Below are 23,617 nucleotides of genomic sequence, written 5' to 3' on the forward strand. Positions count from 1 at the left end.
GTATAAAAAATTTTTATTATCATTTTATTATTGCTACTGAATTTGGTATCGTACACAATGCTAAAGCTGCTTATCTGATTGAGTTATAGGTTCAATTCCAATCGCATATATACATAGCAGTCTCAAGGTTAGTGCACTTTAAAACAAGCCCGACCTACGACAATTCTTCAACGCCTTTTGCGTTGTAGAATAACTTTTTAATATTTAAATTCTAACTGCTAGACGTAACATTGTGATTTAAATACTTAAATTTATTTTCAAGCCGGCTTATTGTCATTGTTTTGCACTGTACAAAATTTATTATTTTATACAAGTTAAGAGGTAACAATTTTACTATGAAAAGAATTTTTTTATTTATATATAATTGTTACGATTGTTTTTTAATTAAATACACTGACAAAAAAAATTATTTTTTTTTAATATTGAGCAACATTGCAAAAAAAAAATTAATTTGTTCAAAATTTAAAACAATTTTTTTTTTGTTAAAAAAAAATTTCTAAATAAAAAAAAAAAATTTCGGATGAAAATTTGCAAGTACACGAAAAAAACAAAATGACACTAGATATCCTTCCAGATTATACTCAGTGATATCTGTGTTAAAAAAAAATTTCATATAATAGTAAATATAATCCAGATTATACTAAATGATATTTGGATTACACTTAGTATAATCTTGGATTATACTCAGCGTAATCTCGGATTATATTCAGTATAATCTCTTGGATTATACTATTTTTTCGAAAATGATTATTTTTTAAATAAATATTTTTTCTCAGTATAACTTAATTCGTTCCTAAAAATCTTAAAACCACTTTATTGGACTAGAATGACTAAATAAGTTATTTTAAAATCTAATTGTTGCATTTAATGACCATTTTATTTTATCATGTTAATACAAAACAAGTATATGCAGCTGGGCTGATGAAAATAAGTGACCTTATCTTATATCCCATCCCACATTTACAATCGGTTTAGTTTGCGTCTGACCTGACGATGTCTAAATTCTTGTGAAGCCGTTAAGCTTCTTTTATTTTTCGACGGTGTATCAAGGACGCTCATCGGTTTCTATAACCTTCAATTTATTTTTTTTCTCTCTGGCACTAAACAATTTCACGTCAATTGATATAACATGTGATTTTATTTAGAGTAATTTTATCATATAAATTTTATTATTATTATTTTATTAAGTATTTAATTGTTTGGACAAATGTAAAAAATGATACAAAAACTCCGTAGTTTATTATTCTATTGGAATTAAATATTAACGATGTCTATACGTTCAGCCCTTAACTATATTATGCATTTACCGTCGACATATTGCGTGGGAAGAGTAAAACTTTTCTGATATTTTTATTATAGCGATACACATTACGTGCGTTCTAAAAATTGATGTGGGCTACGATTAAATTTTTTTTTGTAAAAAAAAATTGATAACAAAAAACTCGTTTTGCTTTGACCAATTTGCCATTATTTTCTTTTCACAAAAAAAATTAATTTGAATTAAGAAAATAATTTTGAACAACTTTATCTTGATTTGTTTCATTTACTTTAATTTAAATACAATTATAAAAAAGAAGACAATAAAAAATGAAAGTCTCAATACAGTTAATTTTGATATTACGTCAAAAATGGCCATGTCAGAAAATTTTTCCTCGGAAAATTTACAGAAATTAAAAATCATAAATAAACAATAGCCTATAAAAAAATCTTTTAAATAAATTTAATTTAAATAAATAATTATCTTTATTCTGAAGCGCAAATTAATTACCTTTTTAAGTCAGTATATTTTTTAAATTAATTTTACCAATTCGTTTTAAATTTGTATTAAGGGGGATAGCCACTGTAAAATTTCGGAAAAAAAATTTTTTTTTTTTTTTCATTAAACTGAAGTTTATATATTCAAAATTATGTATTTCAAATTTTATAAAAAAATTCCGAATAGTTTTCGAGTTATAGTCATTTTTATAAGAGCGCGTCGATTGACCGTTTTACGCGCGGCGCTTCGACGAAAACGTCGCCTGCTCGCTCCGTCTTTGATTCGTACGGGTTGGCGATTGTTTTCCCTCACGATTGTCAACCGTTACAATTATTTGACTTTTAACGTATATTTTTTCTTATTGTTGAGATACTGTACCTCATAGTTTAGTTGTTTTGTATGAATACACACTCGTTCTTTAATTTATTGAGTTTCTTAGTGTACTCGTTATTGTTTACTTACTTATTTTTTTAAATCTTCTGATCTTTTTTTTTGTTTATTTAACAAAAAAATTTGTTAAATAATGGATCGTAAACAAAGTAAAGTTATTAAAAACGAAAGAAAACTGCCAAACGACAGGGAAAAAATTTAATCGACCGCTCAACAGATATGAAACTGAAAAAATACTGGCTCTCAACGACGTGATAGTGCTTCCAAGAGGAAATTATCACAAAAATCTGATTGTACAATTGATTCGAGTATTAGCTACAAAATTATAAATTTTTTTCGATATTTAATTTACTAAGTGGCTGTGTATCGTGTAAAAAGTGTGGTGGTGATGTAAACTTTACTGAGACAAGTATTCGAGAATTAGGTTTTAAACTAGTTGTGAATTGCAAAAATGTGATCCAGTTTTGATAAATTCATGTCCACTCATCAAGAATGCGTATGAAATTAATCGCCGTTTCATCTTTGCAATGCGGATAATTAGTATTGGGTTATCTGGAGCTGAAAGATTTTGTGCTTTCATGGATTTACCACGACCAATGTTCCATAGCTTTTACGATCGTCTGGTCACACAAATCAGAAATGCAGCTAGAAACTGTTGTGATTTAGTGTTGAAAAAAGCTGCTAAAGAAGAAATCCAAGAAACCTGCAAGCATTTAAAATCCAATGACATTCCTGGAATTTCTGTCTCCGGTGACGGTAGTTGGAAGAAGAAAGAGGGTTTAAATCTTCATTTGGTATATCTTCTCTAATTGGTTACTTCACTGGCAAAATCGTAGATGTAAGTATGAAATCCAGTTATTGTAAGATGTGTGCGCTAATGAGCTCAAAAAAGGAACAGCTGAATACGATCAATTTATGCAAGACCATGCTCTAGACTGTCCAATAAACCATGAAAATTCTTCTGGACAAATGGAGGTAGATGGAATAAAAGAGATGTTTATGCGATCAGAGTTATTACATAACGTTAAGTATGTAAACTATATAGGTGATGGTGACACTAAAACGTATAAAAATATTTGTGATGCTAAACCGTATGGGGACATGGTGAAGATAAAAAAAAAAGGAATGTATTAATCACGTGCAAAAACGAATGGGCAGTCGACTAAGGGCTTTGAAGAAGCAACGAACTAACAAGAAGACAAAAACAGGAAAAGAAGAAAATACACAGAAAAGTTTAGGTGGGAAAGGTCGATTAACGGACAAAGCAATTAATGAATTTACAAAGTATTATGGTTTAGCAATCAGACGTCATTCTAATGATGTTGATGAGATGTATAATGCTATTTGGCAAACATTTTATCACAAGTTTTCATCACCCGAAGATCCGCAGCATTTTCTTTGTCCTGAAGGTGCAAATTCGTGGTGTCAATTTCAAAAAGCTGTGGCAACAAATACTTTGGACTCATTAGTTGAAAAACCACCACTTCCTGCAGATATTGCGGAAGCTTTAATACCGATTTATGAAGATCTATCGAATCCAGAGTTATTGGAACGATGTGTCGGTGGGTTTACACAAAATAATAATGAAAGCTTTAATGCATTAGTGTGGCAGCTCGCCCCAAAAACAAATTCTTCTTATTCCCTTATTGTTGAAATAGCTTTATATATTTCAACAATTACATTCAATGATGGGGCTCTAGCAACTCTGAAGATATTAGAGAATCTCGATGTTAAAGTAGGACCAACACTCTACTCATACTGCGCTGAGCGCGACGCTACTCGGGTTAAAGCTGCTGAAAGCCGCATGGAAACGGCCAGTAAAAAAATAAAAAAGTCAAGGTCAATACTAAAGATAAGGAGGAAGAACCCTCATATGGCCCAGGACTTGATAGTTTGATGTGAGTATGAATATTTTGTGAAAGACTAGATTTTAAAGTTGCGAGAATCTTCTTAAAACTTTACTCGCGTTTTTCTCAAAACGACTTTTTTTCAAACTTTCCGGTACTGTAACTTTCGTAAATATGAACCGATTCTCAATTTTTTTGTTTCCCCGTATTCGTCTACTTAGTGGCTATCGTCTCACGTAGGGGATTTTGAAAATTTTAATTTTTAAGATTTTTAAGGCTGTTTGAGTCCAAAAAATGAGGAAAAAGACGAAAAAATTTTCAATATGGCGCCATTTTTCTCAAATCAAAATTTTCAAAATCCCCTACGTGCGACGATAGCGACATTCCTATAGATTAAAATGCCGTTTGGTTTTTTTTTTGTTTCAGATAATCCGTTTTTGAGTTACAGTACCGGCAATGGAGGGGGAAATTTTTTTGGTGCTCTACAAAAATGTTTATAACTTTGTGATAACAAAATATTTTTGAATAAAAATTTAGGAGAATTATCCTCAACATATACTTTATAAAACAAAAAAAACCCGATCCCCAAATTCCTTTATTATCCTAGTAAAAAAAATTCCCGAAAATTGCCTATTTTTTCCAGCGTCACAGTGGCTATCCCCCTTAAATCTGAATTTAATGGAATTTTTTTTTAAACTTATGACGATATTTGATTTTCGAAAAAACATTTTAAAATTTTTTTTTTTTTTTTTTTTTTTTTTTTTGAAAATATTTCACAAGTGACAACTGCAAAAATTTTTGTCATTAGCTAGTGATATCTGTGATACATATGTAATCAAACAAACACTTGCTTTGTTTTACGTGGAATTTAATCACGATTATCGCTTCTTGGAAGTGATACTAGCCATCAACGGAAATATGAGCGATTCTTTAAAAACCGGAAATGAACTATCTAATTATATTTTTTTCGACTGTGTAAATATAAAATAAAAAATAATAGAATGAAGTAGTGAATGTTATGTTAATTAGTAACTGTATATTGAAATAAAAATCACAATTGAAATCTATTAGATTAGTAAAATGAGTTTGATAAGATACTTGATAAGATTGCTTGTCTGTCTGACCCGCGGGGTTCAAGAGCAATGGGTGAATGTCCGTTGTCGAGTCAATTCCCCGTGAATATGCATCACACGTTGAATGAGACTTAATGGCTTGCGGGACGATAGGCTGTGCAATGATACTGATATATTTATATTATATATTATATATTATCCATCTTTCCCCTTCCCCTTATAGCAGTCTACTATTATTATTAATTAAATCTCGATATTAAAATTTATGATTAAAAAATTTTATACAATTTTTTTAAAAGATTTAATTATTATTATTTATCACAAAATTTTGAAATTACACCATACTTGACACGCACTCATCATCTACGGGTATACCACGAGACAATATGATCACAAATGTATATATATACCGTTTTACATTCAATTGTTCGTCTATACAATATACAATAGTCCAGGTCCGATCGTTGAACTTCTACAGAAAAATACAAAAGTCATTTATTTGCTCATCATCAAAAATAGAGACTCTATCTTCGTGTCAGGTAATTAAATAACATTAGACTAGTATTATGGATTATTAAATTCAATACCAGACTAATTTTTTAAATTTCAAATGTACTCTAATATAAATACAGAGAGAATAAATTAAAAAATGTTTTTTATTTGATCATGAATAATCATGTACTATAGAAATGATCAGGAATTCGGGGTTTTGTTTGAATTGTGACCTTTATTCTATGAACTGTAGCAAGCAGTCAACTAATGTAACATAATATAAGAAGAATATTTATGTTTATAAATAAACATAATTATAAACTTTAAATTTTATTAATTAATTTTAAAATTAATTTTAAGATGCATTACTAAAGTATTATTTTTTTATAGATATTCTTTACTCTTTTAGTTATTTTCAAAATTTTAATCAATTTGAAAAAATTATCCAAAATTTATAATAATTTTTGAGACATAGAGGAGGGTGGGGTAAGACGGCCCACCTCAAAAATTTATTTTTTATCATATTTTGGAAGTGGTCCATCTTGCCCCCCCCCCCCCCAAAAAAAATTTTTTTTTTAACTTTTGAACAATTCCGGTGAATTGAGTCAAAGTTGGACGAGTGTAAATCCACTTGATAGTAGAAAGCCACAAAATATAAATACTGGCTTAGGTGGGCCGTCTTGCCCCACCCTCCCCTATTAAAAAATAAAATTCTTGAAAATTTTCATAATATTGAAAAAGATGCCGCCGAATTTTTAAAATAAATAAACGTCATTTTTTTCAAATTTAATTTTGCGTAGAGAAAAAATTTTTTTTGAACGGATTTTTCAGGAAATTTTTAAATTAATACAAAAGTTTCCTAAAAATAAAATGTAAATTATTTCTAGGTTAAAATAGAAAATTTTCTGATAATTTTATTTAATTATAAATTAGTACAAAAATTTCTTGACAAAATTTTAAAAATACTTTACGACAGTTTATAAAATTATAATCGATTAAAAACTCGTTTAACGATACCAAAATTCCCCAGATTTGATTAGTTTTTATTTGTTCAAAGACTTTCGTCTTTCGTAATAAATAATCACAATTTACCAATTAAAAAAAAATTATTTTTTGAGTTTGATGACATGCTTCATGTGAACTGAGGACGATGATCTCTGTAATGTCATAGCAATATCAGTATCATAATTTTCTGGAAATAAATTCAGGTAAAAATAAACAGAATATTACATGTTTCCCAATAAATAAAAATTTTATGACAGAGTTTAACCCATACAAAGTTCGAAAACCGGCCCTCGGATGGCCCATCGACGGGCAAAGGATACTGATTGACGGCCGATCATTGGCGACTTTTAATGGCCCACGGACGGCTGAATGTCCAAATGATAACAACGGCCCATTAACGGCAGTTGATTATCGGCCGATTGTAAAAAAAGTTATCGGGCCGTTAATGGCTGATCATCGGCTGAGTATGTTAAAATAAAAAAAAAAAAAAAAACTAAAAATTTAGCCGATATGCCGTAGAATTTTTTATTCCTATAATCGTATTGGCGTTATGAAGTCAAGTAGTAGAAGATGTAGCACAGGAGCGTCGATCCTAGTCGGATATTCCGAAAAAATTTTAAAGGTTAAGTCGAAGTGGGAATCGAACCTGGTTCGTCTGCGTGAAAGTCTCGATCATTACCGGCTGCGCTGCAAGCTGGAATCTAACTGAAAAATTCTACTTAGCTATTTGAATGATTGAAATATATTTTATTACTGCATATACAGATTATGAAATTTATTAGTACTCAATTTTGTCGATTTTTGTATAAAGTTTTTAAATGTCTGAAGACGATTATTTTTTTTCATTCTAAATTTAATTTGCACCAAACCTATTTAGGCTAATCCCTTATTAGAAAAAGAGATTCAAAAAGATTACCTCAATGTAAAGTGTATATCTATGTAGTAGTAAAAATAAAATCTTTTTCAATTTTTTCAAACAATTTTAATCTTTTTAAATCTCTTTTTCTAATAAGGGACAGTTGATCCTTCCAATGGTTATATGTTTGTTTAAAAAATTATGCCATCCTTTTCTCAAGTCAAACTTCGAAATCACATTTAAAATTTTTATTGTCTTGTTTTATTTGCTAATTATTTTTGTTTAGATCTACGATAATCTTGTATAAAAGTTTATATATTTTTTTTTATTTATTTATATAAGTTTATATATAACTTCTATTTGGATCAATAATAATCTTAAATAAACATTACAATATCTTTTTTAATTTTTTAAATATTATACTTCGCGTGATGCATCTGCGAAAACCCAAATTTGTGTTATTATAAAATAACAAATTGGCCAAGAACAGCCAGACTTTGGGCGATAAATGGATATTAATTGCAAAACATTAATGTCCGCAATAGACGGCGACCAGCGTTTAACCAAGTATGGCCCGTTGACATATCCCTATAACTGGCCAATCGTTGGCTGCCAGATATCGGCCGATGGTTGGGATTGTTTCCATTAACGGCAACTTTGTATGGGAAGGAGCGCATAACACAATAGGCCTGTCTCAAGCTTTATATGTATGTATATATATATATATATATAAATTATAAATACAGTTTGGAAAAACCTAGAGGCATAAACTTTAATCATTGACCTCGTATAAAAAAATTTTTAGAGTTAAAAATAACAGTTTTTATTTATGTGGCAGTGAAACATTAACTTTTATTTATTAAAAAAAAATTTAATGTAGTTGACCTGATTTATTATTTGTCAATTGAAAATTTTAAGCCAGTTATAGATAATTATTCAAATTTTTTTCAGAGGTTTGAATTAAAAAATTTGGAAAATTAAAAAGCATCTAAAAAAAATTAGGTGTAGATTTTTTGGAAATTTTTCTCCTAAAAACTGTAAAAATTATGTATTATATTTTAATAAAAAAAAAAAAATAAATAAAACTTAATCAAATTTATACATTAGTAAGCCGAGTTGGCATGAAATAATATATTTAAGAATATTTAATATAAATAATGTACAATTAAATTGAAAAAATTTTTAAACTCAAAAAATTATTATGCTTAAAAAAAAGCAAAATTTAAAAATTTTATGAATCTAGTTAAGCATAATGAGAATTATAAAGCATAAAATATTTTTTCTATTAAATATTCTATAGAAAATTTTTTTGTTTTAATAATAATAATAATTATTATTATTATTATTAATATATTATTTTGACATAATTAAGCAATAAAAAAAATTTTTTTTCAACTCATTACGATATAAGTAGTGCTTAAAAATTTTCAGGAATCTTGATTCAAGGAAAAATAAATTTCAATTATAAAATGTAATAGCAAAAAGTAACAAAATATTGGGCTTATCACGTCTTATACAATTTTACAACTGTATTTATAGCATAACACTTTTTAGTTGGTTTACTGTTTTTACTCCAATTAAAAAGTCATAACCGTTCAATTGGTTATAGAACTCTACATTTGAAATAAAATAAAATTCGATAAAGTGTAAACGACCATGAATTATCTATAATTATATGATACAAAAGTTATTGCGACAATTTCGGTTTCAGGCGTAAAAAATTATGACATTACTAAAATTAACCTGTCGGTAAATTACAAATAAAACAAATTATTAAAAATTGATAGTTAAGAGTTTTTAAAAAAGTTATTTTGGAAAATGTAAGTCGAGTAGGACAGGTGAATATTTAAATTTTGAACAAAATACTGGGACGCTTTTAGACCAAGTAATTATTGAATAAAAGATCATTAAACTTGGCAGGAGTACGTGAATAATAGTCCTTCGTAAATTCATTCTTTTATTTTTAAATTTAATCATTGAAAAAAAAAAAAAATAATAACTAAATGATAAGTAAATAGGCAGTGTTCGCAAGTAAAACTGCCTTATCTCAGGACCCATCACATATTCAACTAAATAAACTTTACTATAAAGAAATTACTAATAAACGTACAACCAATATAATCTTTGAGATTGATTTAATTTTTTCATTATTCTTTATTTTAGTTTAGATAACTTATAAGACAGAATTATTAAAATGCAGCTAGGTTAGGGTAGAAAATTAATTATCAACAAAAAATTTAATTTGCTATACTTTGATGTAGACCGCAAGAGTGTGCCAAAAGTAAATTATCTAGTTTAATTTTTTTAAGCAGTGTTTAGAGTATTTACAGTCAGTCTGATAACCTCCTTCAGTGGATTTTACATCTCTTTCAAATAAACAAACCGATATATTTAATTGGCATTTGTTATCACTGCTCCAGACTGAATTACCGACATCAGACTGTACTGCATGTTCTTAAGTCAAGATGATAAAATTCAAAGCAAAAAATTATTGAAACAAAACAACTAGCTGTCTTTAAAATAATTTTCTTGGATCCAGATTGTCTTTTTAAAATACAAGAAAATTTCTTAATTATCTTGACAAAGTACAATAAAAATAAGCTTTTTGCAGGGCCCGTGCAATTTAATTATTAGACCAAGTTCATATACTTTATATATATTGTTTTAAACCATAAAAATCCTTGTTCTACACAGGACTCATGTGTTATGTAAATAAACAATAAGATAATTTTTTTAAACAGTGTTTGGAGTATTTACAGTCAGTCTGATAAACCTCCTTCAGTGTAATTGGTCCAGACTGAATTACCGACAATCCCCTTCTCAAGAACTAATTGTTTCCATTATTGGAGCAACTATATAAATTCTAAATAATTTATAACTTATTAAATTTACTTGTATATTAATGTACATCATAATAATATTAATGACACAAAGATGACTTATCAGTATATGTACAACGATGTGATGTATATATACCAGTAATGAAAAGCTTCAAATGACGCGACGGTGTGACCTAGTCCGAGGTCAGTCAACTATCCCTCAATACCATTCACGCTTTTTATAATAAAAAAATTTCAAAATGATTTTCCGTTCTCTTAATGATTTATAAATTATTTTTCGATTTAAATTTAGACCCTCTTATTAATCAAGTCAGCGTTTTTAGCGCTTTAAATGTGATTACACAATTTTTTTTTTGCAGTTCGTAAGACTAGTGTAAAGTAAAAGCTCCAATTATTGACAGGGGTCTAAATATTGTCACACTAAATTATTTTTTAATATATTTAATTGTCTGTAATAAGAATAACTATCATATAAATTTTTATTCAATTATAATTAATTAAAAAATTGAAAAAAATTACTGTCAGTTCAAAATATTAAACATTAATTATTAAAAAAAATAAAGTTAGCACCAGTTCATCAAACTAGCTTGAATTGTTCTAATTAATTGGGATGGATAAATTCTTTCCTAGAGTTCAAGGAAATAGTTCAAAGAGTCACGGGCGTACTAAAGGGAATCTTTATGCGTTAATTGTTTATTTATTTTATCAATGACGTTATTATAATTTTTAATTTCATGATTTCATTTTATGGATTAAACTAAATCGTCATTTGTATTTATATTAATAGGTGTAAATATTTAAATTAAGTAATTAAGTTTGTTAATCCAATGATCGTAAAAACAATGGAAATAAACAGATAACAATTTGTTCATTTTTATGGATGATTATCTATTTACGTCTTATATTTTTAGATAGATTTATATTCTTTTCACTATAAGTGTAAGCTATAGTAGCTTCACTATCTGAACACTTTTTTATTTTATAAGACCAAACTTCTGCGAAGTTAGTCACTATCTTCGTCCTTGACTCGATCAAAGTTCCAGTTCGACACATGTGTGAAGACTTGACAAAAAAACTATTAATATTTTTCTTTTTATTATATTTATATCTATATAATAAAAAAGTTTTGAACTAAAAAACAATTTTATTGGGTTCATTAAATTTTCCTTGATTCAAAAAAATTTTTTTTTTAATTCAAAATAATTAAATTGAAAAATTGAGAATTTTTATTGTGAAATCAACTGAGATTTTGTTTAATTAGTAATTTTAGAAATTTATGTATTATTAAATACATTTTTTAACAAAATATTTAGTCATTTTAGTCATTTTCAACAGTAACAAAATTTTTAGTCATTCATTTGAGAGAAAAAAATGTTTTTTAACCATCAAAATTATTTGTTACAGTTAAATAAATTATTTTTTTATTATAAATAAATTATATTAATATAAACGAAGCCTGATTAAATGGAAATAAATATTTGTTTCCACCAAATAATATTTACATATAAAGAAAAATTTCTTGACTGGAGAACAAAATTCTTGGCTCAAGAAAATTTTCGGGTGCCTGAAGGAAGACCGAAGTTGTGTGTTGGCCAAAGTAAAAATTTTTCGAGAAATTCTATTCTTGGTCGAAGTAATTTTTTTCTTAATTCAAATTATCATAAATACTTGATACAATAAATTTTTATATTTGATCAACATTTTTAGATACTTTAGGGAAGCAGCGCCACCTACTTCAGCTGAGAAAAAAATTTTCTCACATTGAGAAAATTTTTCTAGAGAATATTTGATACCCAATTTATATTATTATTTTAGCGTGCAATTATATACATATTGAATGAAAAAAAATGATGAAATATTATTTCATCTTCCCATTTGACATGTTAATCAATAAAAATATTAATCAAAATTTACTTCTATCTTTATATTTAATTTTTTTGAGCAAGAGAGAAATTTTCTCAAGACAAGAAAATTTACTTCTATCAAGAACTAAATTTTTTGAAGCAAGAGGCTGAATTTTCTCAAAACAACAAGATTTTCTTGACTTAAATAAATTTTCTTGGATCAAAATACGTATTTCTTAAAGCAAGAAAATTAATTTTGCTGGAATAAGTGAAATTTCTCGTCAAAAAAAAATATTTTTTGCTCAAGAAAATAATTAGGAAGAAAAATATTTTCTTGGCTCAAGTGAACTTTTTTTTCTGTGTACACAAATAATGCCATATTTGTAAAATCCGCGGGTAAATTCTAATTTGAATATTGTTGACTATTTTTTGTTTTTCGATACGAGTAGTAACGGTTAGATGGCAAAGAATATCAGGCCTCGACGTCGTCCGATAATGAGAAAAGATTAATCTCAAGGACAAGGTCAACCGCGTTCGTCGCGCTCCTCGGTTTTTTCATAATGTTATGTCCATATACACACTTATATAAGTTTGATATGTATACTGTACGTATACTGACTAAATAAATACTTGTCACCGCTTAAATAATAAATTATAACTTATAATAAAATCCTAATGTATTAAAATCTAACTATAATTAATTTAATGACTATTGTAAATTATTTAAAACTCACCGGAAGATTACATTATTCAAATGAACTTGATTTTCATTAACGTTTTAAATAAGTCAAGGTTACTTTATTATTTCATAACATTTTAATTATAATCTAAAGTGATTATCTTAATTTTTTTTTTTTTTTTTTTTTAATAAATAAAATTGCTAATTTATTAAAAATTTTTTTAAACGATTAAATTTATTGATTTTTTATTTCATAAAAATAAACAACATCAAAGAAATTCAAACTTAAAAGTTGGATTTGAATGAGTCATTTTTGAATGACAACTTGGCGCTTGGACGAGGTCATGAGAATAGAAGAAACGAGTCATCATCCAAGCGGAAATTACGTCGTTTAACTTAAACATAATATGTCATCAAGATTTATCCAAGAGGTTACTAATAAATAATAATAGTTTCATTATTTATGAGTAATTTTAGCTAATCAACAACTCTTAAGCCAATATCTTTGCAATAATATTTGTTGTATTTGTTGATAAAAAGATGAATAATAATTATCTTTTTTACTGAACCAATATGTATCCTTCAAACATCTCTTGGTATTGACCAAGATATCCGAGGTAATTAGTGGAATAATTAACGAAATTAAGCAGATAATGATAATGATAATTGATGCGGCATTGAATTTATTTTAAACTTTTAAAAGTGCGTACAGTAATATGGTAATAAGTGGAATGTTACGGATTCTTTTTAATGTAAAATTTTTAGCAATTGCTTGTTAGTAAATTATTAAAATTTCTTTGAGAAAAAAATTTAGCTTACTTAATAAGATTTACACAGAAAAAAAAAATTTTTTTTGAACTTTTTTGGCTTAAAAAAATTTAACTTTGTTCAAAAAATTTTTAAAAATTAATTTTTTACGTAATTATAGCCCATAAAATGGGCCATAAAATATTTAATTTACAACAATTATAATTTATAGAACTAAAAAAATTTTTTTCCAGACATTAAATCCAAGTATTAAAAAAAAAACAATTATCTTCTCGGAAATTTGCTTTAAAAATATTTTTGGAAAATAACTGCTTCATTTTTTTTTTTTAAGTTTAACATATAAATTATTTATAAATTGTAAATGATGATTTTTTGTATTGATAAATAAAAAACCTTGTCAACAATAACAAAATAATTAAATAATTTTTTTGATGACTGATAAAAAATACAAATTTATTGTTTTATGTTGTAAATAAACAAGTAAAGTTATTAAAAATATATAACTCAATTATTCAGTAAAAAATGTATTGAACAAACTTAATTTTATGACATCGTTAAAGTCATTCCCTTGTAAATATGAATTATCATAAAAATAATTGTTATCGCGCAGTCAAGGTTCTATACCAATGAGACCCAGCATTTATACATGACTTACAGACCAGACCAATACTAAGTTTTATTAGTTATTACTATTACACATATCTAAGATTCCATTTAGACAAATAAATGTACAGAAGTGTACAAGTGTATCAAGTACAATGTTAAATGTTAACTATTGAGTATGTTTTGCCTCGGGCTAAGCGGGAATATACTTGTCGCACCACTAAAATTTTTATCGGAGATTTCAAGGTGATGGTTCTATAAAATCTTATTTTTAGCTTTTTTTCTGTAACTTTTAAAGTTATGATAATTAAATTCTGATAAATTGTTAAATATTTGTATTTAACTCTTTTTTTAATTCAATTTTCTTAGATAATATTTTACATTGTATTGTAACGATTAATTGTGACCGATCCAAAAAAAAAATTTTTTTTAATAGTCATTGTATAATGTAAAAAATAAATGCTGAGAAAATATTTAAAAAGTTTGAAAAATTTTTAAGTCTACGACTTATAATGCTCATTTAATTATAAAATAGTAATAACTCAAAAAATGTAGAAAAAAAAATATAAAACAGCTATAATAGGACGATAATGTTAAGAATATGTAGGACAGGGAATATTTAAATTTTGAACAAGATACTAGGACGATTTTTGACCAAGTAATTATTAAATAAAAAATCATTAAACTTGGCAGGAGTAAGTAAATAATAGTCCTTCGTAAATTCATTCTTTTATTTTTAATTTTAATCATTGAAAAAAAAAAAAAAATTAACTAAATGATAAATAAATAGGCAGTGTTCGCAAGTAAAACTGCCTTATCTCAGGACCCATCACATATTCAACTAAATAAACTTTACTATAAAGAAATTACTAATAAACGTACAACCAATATAATCTTTGAGATTGATTTAATTTTTTCATTATTCTTTATTTTAGTTTAGATAACTTATAAGACAGAATTATTAAAATGCAGCTAGGTTAGGGTAGAAAATTAATTATCAACAAAAAATTTAATTTGCTATACTTTGATGTAGACCGCAAGAGTGTGCCAAAAGTAAATTATCTAGTTTAATTTTTTTAAGCAGTGTTTAGAGTATTTACAGTCAGTCTGATAACCTCCTTCAGTGGATTTTACATCTCTTTCAAATAAACAAACCGATATATTTAATTGGCATTTGTTGTCACTGCTCCAGACTGAATTACCGACATCAGACTGTACTGCATCTTCTTAAGTCAAGAAGATAAAATTCAAGGCAAAAAATTGTTGAAACAAAACAACTAGCTGTCTTTAAAATAATTTTCTTGGATCCAGATTGTCTCTTTAAAATACAAGAAAATTTCTTAATTATCTTGACAAAGTACAATAAAAATAAGCTTTTTGCAGGGCCTGTGCAATTTAATTATTAGACCAAGTTCATATACTTTATATATATTGTTTTAAGTCATAAAAATCCTTGTTCTACACAGGACTCATGTATTATTATGTAAATAAACAATAAGATAATTTTTTAAAACAGTGTTTGGAGTATTTACAGTCAGTCTGATAACCTCCTTCAGTGTAATTGGTCCAAACTAAATTAACGACATCAGACTGTACTACATGTTCTCAAGTAAATTATTTATAATGAGACAAAATAATATTAGCCTACGATTTTGTGATAGAAATTTTTACAAAAATCTCAAAGGAAAATTGAAAAAAAAAAATTGAGTTATAAAATTAAATCTGTTGAAAGTTTTAGTGTAAAAAATTTAAAAATCCACTGTTAGACTACTTATCTACGCTATTTTATTTAATAAATCTCAAGTACTTTGTGCAAAAATAAATTCCTGATAGGTCCCGGGGGGGATTCGAACCCCTGATCTCCTGTTTACTAGACAGGCGCTTTAACCAACTAAGCCACGGCACCGTAATGGAATTTGCAAGGATATTCGATGGAGTCACGAAAAATTTCTCTTTCTATACACTGAAAAAAAAAAATTAACTTGAATCAAGTAAAATTTACTTAAGGTAGTATCACAGATACAACAAGTGTAAAATGTTCCATACAAAGTCTTATTTGATTAACGCAGTTGATTTTCTGATGCAAAGTCGCGTTAAAGCAAGAGAGACAGAGATAACTTTTTAAAGTTTTGCAAATTAAAAACTTTTCCAAATTTTCCAATTAAACAAAAAAATCTCCCACATATACTTCTTTTGGAAAATACCCCATTCTTATCTCAATCACACATATGTCATGCTTGTACCCCGGTATAAGTTTACTTTTTCGGTCGACTCACTAAGCAATCAATTCTTCCTGTTTAAAAAATTATAAATTATTTGTAAAAAGAAAAAATTAATAAATATATGTGGCCAGCTACACATAGTACGAATAAAGAACTAACCAGACCCGGAAGCATTGAGCGATAAGAAATCCAGCGCGTGTATCACCCTAGCTTATCCCAGGGTCATCTGCTTGAAGTACGTTTTTTTTTTTTTTTTTAGATCAAAGCCAATTTTATTCGGAATGTTATTATATAATTGAATAGAATTAATTTCGCTTTCAATTGAGGATACTTGATACCCCTTCATATCAATAAATAAATTAACTTTTTCAAGAAAACCATCTGGTAGTTATTGATTTTTTTTTCTTTGATATTTTTGGGAAAAAAAAAAAAAAAAAAAAAAAAATAATCTTTAAATATTTTAAGAGTGATTTGAAAAAATAAGATATTTATTAACACAAAAAAAATTTATATTTTCTGTTATATTAAAAAAATTCTTCTGACATATATCGAATGAGCTTATATCTTTAAAAATTTCGATAATGAAGAAATGAGATTGTATCTTCTAAAATAATGATATTTTTAAAGATATAAGCTCATCTCGATGTTACACTCATCAAGAGCTTTCATTTGAATACCCACATGACATTTTTTATATATTTTATATATATGGTATTTGTGAAATATATAAATATATAAAATATATGAAAAATTTGTGTGGGTACTCAAATGAAAGGTCTCGATGAGTGTAACATCGAAATAAGCTTATATTTTCAAAAATTTCAATAATTAAGAAATTACATCATATCTTTTAAAATAATGATATTTTTAAAGATACAAGCTCATCTTGATGTTACACTCATCAAAACCTTTCATTTGAATACCCACATGCATTTTTTCATATATTATATATATATATATATATATATATATATATATATATATATATATATATATATATCACAAATATAATGAATATCATATATATAAAATATATATCAAAAATACATGTGGGTATTCAAATGAAAGGTCTCAATGAGTGTAACATCAAAATGAGCATATATATTTTACATATGTGAAACATATATAACAAGCAACTATTATGTCAACATGAGGATTTATTTAGTTGAGCCAACTAAATGTATGAGCTCTGGTCTGGCACTACAATGTCCTGTACTAAAAATGAAGATACTTCCATACTAATTTTAAATATATTTTTCTTTCCGTGTACGATTGATGACGTCAACTAACTCGTTAATGTTATCTATGAGACTACTAAACTAACATTATCAAATCATTATATATTTAATTTATCATTTATCACTTTATATTAATAGATTTTCAAATAGTTATCACAAGTATTGTAAAGAATATAATCAATTTTTCGATAAATTTGTAATTTTTAAATCTGGAGCCAGTCGATAAAATCTTTTTGATAATGACAGCCATTAAATATAGAGCGTATATCGTTCTTTGATCAATTTTGACAGCTAATTAAATTTAAGCGGTACGCAAAGATACTGTAACGTGTTAGAGTGTCAAAGCGTTATTTTTCAGCCTTGGTGTCAGAGTTCGAAGTGTCACAGAGCCCGTTGCAATGTCAGCCGGTGGCCTTGTCCTTACTTGGAGGATAGAAAAGCAACCTTCGTGGACGATCAAAAGTTTTTTCCGTTTTTATAAAGAATTTAATTATTGCAGCATGGAAAAAAATGAATTTTGATTTTTAAACTTTTTAATAATTAATAAATAATAATTTGACCACAGTATACAACTGAGGAATTACCTTAACTACTAAAATAAAAAAAAAAATAAAAAAAAAAAAAAGTTGAATAATGTAATAAGAAGTCGGTGCTAAGTAACGTCTAGTCATTTGTGATCACGTAACCTTGTCCTTCACATATACATAAAAATTTAAAAGATTAAAACTTAATTGTTTTGTTCTAATTTAAAAGTGAACTTGACTTGAAGTATTTTAAAGCTTAACATGATTAATAACTTCAATGAATATTGACTGTGTCAATAAATACGGTGCTCATTAAATAATTTTCTGAAAAGCAAACAAAAAACATAAAGTTAGATCGTGACTCGCTGTATTGCGCAATGTTATGATAGTTTTAACGTCAGCTTGTATATTATCTTGTCAAGGACGATAGTTATGATAGGGTCATTTTATCTGATTACGATGACATTCCAATGCTCTAGAAAAATCGTTATGGTAATTGTTGTTTGTAATTTTTATTGTCAATAGCAATGATATCTTTTTTAAAAGAATTTGGATGCTTTGTATTATTAGCAATGCAATTAGCTCCTTACAGATTTTTATGGCTTAAAACAATATATATAAAGTATATGAACTTGGTCTAATAATTAAATTGCACAGGCCCTGCAAAAAGCTTATTTTTATTGTACTTTGTCAAGATAATTAAGAAATTTTCTTGTATTTTAAAGAGACAATCTAGATCCAAGAAAATTATTTTAAAGACAGCTAGTTGTTTTGTTTCAACAATTTTTTGCCTTGAATTTTATCATCTTGACTTAAGAAGATGCAGTACAGTCTGATGTCGGTAATTCAGTCTGGAGCAGTGACAACAAATGCCAATTAAATATATCGGTTTGTTTATTTGAAAGAGATGTAAAATCCACTGAAGGAGGTTATCAGACTGACTGTAAATACTCTAAACACTGCTTAAAAAAATTAAACTAGATAATTTACTTTTGGCACTCTCTTGCGGTCTACATCAAAGTATAGTAAATTAAATTTTTTGTTGATAATTAATTTTCTACCCTAACCTAGCTGCATTTTAATAATTCTGTCTTATAAGTTATCTAAACTAAAATAAAGAATAATGAAAAAATTAAATCAATCTCAAAGATTTTATTGGTTGTACGTTTATTAGTAATTACTTTTAATTAATTTTACTTGCGAACACTGCCTATTTATTTATCATTTAGTTATTTTTTTTTTTCAATGTTTAAATTTAAAAATAAAAGAATGAATTTACGAAGGACTATTATTTACGTACTACTGCCAAGTTTAATGATTTTTTATTCAATAATTACTTGGTCAAAAAGCGCCCCAATATCTTGTTCAAAATTTAATTAGTTCCTGTCTTAGATGTTCTTAATTAATGTGTTACAATTGCATAAAAAAATGTTTGAACTCTATTGGAAGATTATGTGATTGTCATCAAAACAAAATGATAGATGAACTAGAATAGATCTGGTGTTTATAAAACAAAAAAAATGACCACAACAACACAACAACACAACAAGCGTCGGGTTAGTATCCTTGACACACTAAAAAATCTTTTGGTGTATCACCTGAAGAGCTTACATTAGGGGCCGTCTAAGATTTAAATACATAGCAAGGTAAAGATGGACAGAGAGAGAAATATGAGGCATTTAGAGTTCTTATAATACACTCATCTCGACAAGTATATATAATACGTAACACTCTCTATTCGACAACTCTCTCATTGGTACGAGCGAAGACTAAATTCACCTTCATATATTTGGAGGTTTTAGAGAATAAGAGGGTCTTTCCCATCGCTTGCCTATGCCAATTGCCACTGTGGCTAAACTTATTCAAGGTCTACTCGATAAATTACAAAGTAACCTTAAAGTCGACCATAAAAAATAATTTTTTATTACGACGTTTCTTTAAGGACGATTTGTTCAAAAGTTACCCAATCTATGTTTCAGTGAAAGAAGCTTTGATTTTTTATTTCTTTTTTAAATAGAAGAGTACAACCAAAAAAATTTTCTTAATATAAGAATTTTTCTACTAAAATCAAAAAAATACTTTAATTAAATTAATTTTTTTTCTGTGCACAGAAAGAGAAATTTCTTGAGTGGAGAACAAAATTCTTGGCTCAAGAAAATTTTCGGGTGCCTGAAGGAAGACCGAAGTTGTGTGTTGGCCAAAGTAAAAATTTTTCGAGAAATTATATTCTTGGTCAAAGTAATTTTTTCTTAATTCAAATTATTATAAATACTTGATACAATAAATTTTTATATTTGATCAAGATTTTTAGATACTTTAGGGAAGCAGCGCCACCTACTTCAGCTGAGAAAAAAATTTTCTCACCTTGAGAAAATTTTTCTAGAGAATATTTGATACCCAATTTATATTATTATTTTAGCGTGCAATTATATACATATTGAATGAAAAAAAATGATGAAATATTATTTCATCTTCCCATTTGACATGTTAATCAATAAAAATATTAATCAAAATTTACTTTTATCTTTATATTTAATTTTTTTGAGCAAGAGAGAAATTTTCTCAAGACAAAAAAATTTACTTCTATCAAGAACTAAATTTTCTTGGATCAAGATACGTATTTCTTAATGCAAGAAAATTAATTTTGTTGGAATAAGTCAAATTTCTTGTCAAAAAAAATTTTTTTTTTCGCTCAAGAAAATAATTAGGAAGAAAAATATTTTCTTGGCTCAAAAAAAAGGTTTTTTTCTGTGTGCGGATCATTTTTAGTAACAAATTCTGTCTAATTTCCTTTCACAACTTGTTAACTATCCTAAGAAAATATTTCAATGCCAGAGATTAATGAGACCTGATTCAATATTCTGTCCACATTTGCTTTCACTAATTTTTTTTCCACTGCGGCGCTCACATGTGGCCTCATTTCTTGCTCATTGATCGAGTTAACTATTATTTGGATCGATAGGTTTATTCCTAGCTAGATTGCAACAGTAAGCTTGTCCTGGGAAATTTTTCGGTTTTATAATAAAAAAAGTTACTGTAAGAAAAATTTTAATTTTTTTAGCTAAAATATAAAACTCCTTAAAATTTTCATAAAATTAATTTCTTGTCACATTTTCAAAACAAATTTTTTCTCTCAGCAGATGTCAAAAATATTGAGTCAATAAAATCTGAATTTTTAGTTTTAAATCGGTCATTGGCACAATAATAGCAAAACACAACATCGAGAATACAAATTTAAAAGATAATGTGTTCAATTATCGTTCATTCACTCACATATTTTCTTACAGTTCTTATTTTGTCGTAGAAAAACAATTTTACTAAAAATATCACAAAAAACACCTTATACTTATACTTAAGTGCGATATTTATTGGTTGTGGTGTATCATCGTGTAAATTTGGGCCCGAGATCGCTATAAATTTCAGCTAAATGTCTTTCTTTAAATTAAGAATTTTTTTTATTATATTATTACCCAGAGTTGTGAATCGGAAAACATTTTTGAAGGGCAGTCGTGGGTGAATTTTCAGTATGAAATTGACAATTTAAATAAGCAATCATGATGAGGTTTTAGTGTCGTTGACATTATAAATTATCAGTGGCAAGGTTCACAAGAATTTTAAACTCGTAAACATATTTACGTCGTATTTTTTTTTCGACGTGAGTAATACCATCGCTAATTGACACCCGATAAAAAATCTAACTTCAGATTGGAGTTATTGCAATGCTGTTGGGTTATCAATTAAAAAAAAAAATTTGTAGCAGTTTTGGCTTACAAGCCGATTTATTAAATGTCCTTGGTTTTGATTGTTCCACGTAATCTACACACACTGTTGTGTTATATGACTAACCGTCAATCGAGGACCTTGGTTATGTCGGTTCTTTAAATTATTGCAGCTACAAAAGTCAAATGGTCGAGGCTTTTTGATTGATCAAGAGAATAGCGATAACGGTTTCAACTAATACTCGAGTGCTCTATTTTATTTTTTATGATTTTATAATGAAGCGGTCATATGCATTCATCAATAGTTGCGTAGCATTGAATCACTCTAAAAAAAAAAAAAAAAAAAAATATGACCACAAATTTTTTTAAAAATGAGATTTTAAAAAAATACAGAAAAGTATTTTGATTCAAATTTAATATCTTTGATTCAAAAAAAATATTTTGAAGACAACCTACACGGAAAGAACAAGATGACACTGGATATCATCCCAGATTATATTCAGTGATATCTGTGGTAAAAAAAAAAATTCAGATAGTAGCTAGTACAATCCAGATTATACTGGATGATATCTGGATTATACTCATTATAATCTGGATTATACTCATTATAATCTGGATTATACTCATTATAATCTTGATTATACTAGCTACTATCTGAAAATTTTTTTCATTCAGTATAATCTGGGATGATATACAGTGTCATCTTGTTCTTTCCGTGTACACAAAAAAAAAATAATTTTTTGAACCAAGAAAAATTTAAGGAAGACCGAAATTATTTTGGAGCAAGAAGAAATTTTTTTGACTTAAAAAAATTTAACTTCGTTTAAGAAATTTTAACTTCATTTAAGAAATTTTTAATTTCTTCCTTGAGATTTTCTTGATTTAAGAAAATTTACGCTTGACTCAAGACTTTCTTTCTGTATACGAAAATTTCTTGTTTTTCCATCGCGTGGAAATCCACGCGAAGTAATCTTTTAAAAGTAATTTTTAAACTTCCTGAAAATTTTTTAATTTAATGAAATAATTAGGTTTGAAAATATTAATTTTTACCTTTCTTAATCTTAGTACAAGAGTTAATTCTTAAATTAAGCTAGTTATTCCTTATACTAGCATGTTAAGTACGGTGTAGTATATACAAAAATAATATGCTATTTCTTACACTTTCACTTACTATCTCTTATTTAAATTTAATCAAGATTATTTTCGAATAATTTACTAAATTGATTGAACTTTTTTAAAAAATTTTTTGTTTGCTGTTTTTAATGTTTGTTGAATTTAATTTTTAGAAATAATTTGAAGAAGTGAATCTTACAAAGTTTTTTTGTTGAGTATACTTTTCTATCTTAGTTAGATATGGATTATCTTCCAATTAAATTAACAGCCTATTATAAAACACCAGGAAACCACCGCGAAAATTTAATTTATGGTGACATTTATTGTTATCACTAACCTTCTTATAAATTGAAGTCAATTTTCTTGTAAACCATAAAACTACAATTATTTTCAATACGTCAATGCGTAACTAATCCAACTACTTAGTTGGCAAGTAATAATTTTTGCTGATGTTCAATTAATAAATTCTTGTCTGTAAATCTTGCTTTTGCAAGGAAAAGTGATTAAGAGCATCAGCCCATGATGATATTTAGAAAAAAAAAAAAAAAAAGTAATAAATTACGTACATGGGTAAAGTGTTCTCTTCACTTTCTCTCGCGATGTCGTATCACAGTTATCCGCTAAGAGCGGTCGCATTTCCAATTGACT

General features: G+C 27.1%; 1 long non-coding RNA gene and 1 other non-coding gene across 2 annotated transcripts; one reads left to right on the forward strand and one right to left on the reverse strand.

The window, feature by feature from the left end:
- Positions 1-3,745: 3,745 nt before the first annotated feature.
- On the forward strand, positions 3,746-4,538 carry LOC141533754 (uncharacterized). Its single transcript, XR_012480343.1, has 2 exons — positions 3,746-4,044; positions 4,420-4,538. It is a non-coding gene; the product is annotated as an uncharacterized LOC141533754 (long non-coding RNA).
- An 11,446-nt stretch (positions 4,539-15,984) lies between these two features.
- On the reverse strand, positions 15,985-16,059 carry Trnat-agu (transfer RNA threonine (anticodon AGU)). The gene has a single exon. It is a non-coding gene; the product is annotated as a tRNA-Thr (tRNA).
- Positions 16,060-23,617: the final 7,558 nt, after the last annotated feature.

Source organism: Cotesia typhae, unplaced genomic scaffold (assembly GCF_013202065.1).
Source record: "Cotesia typhae breed Kobodo isofemale line unplaced genomic scaffold, CoteBio_Ctyphae scaffold_121, whole genome shotgun sequence".
NCBI lineage: Eukaryota > Metazoa > Arthropoda > Insecta > Hymenoptera > Braconidae > Cotesia > Cotesia typhae.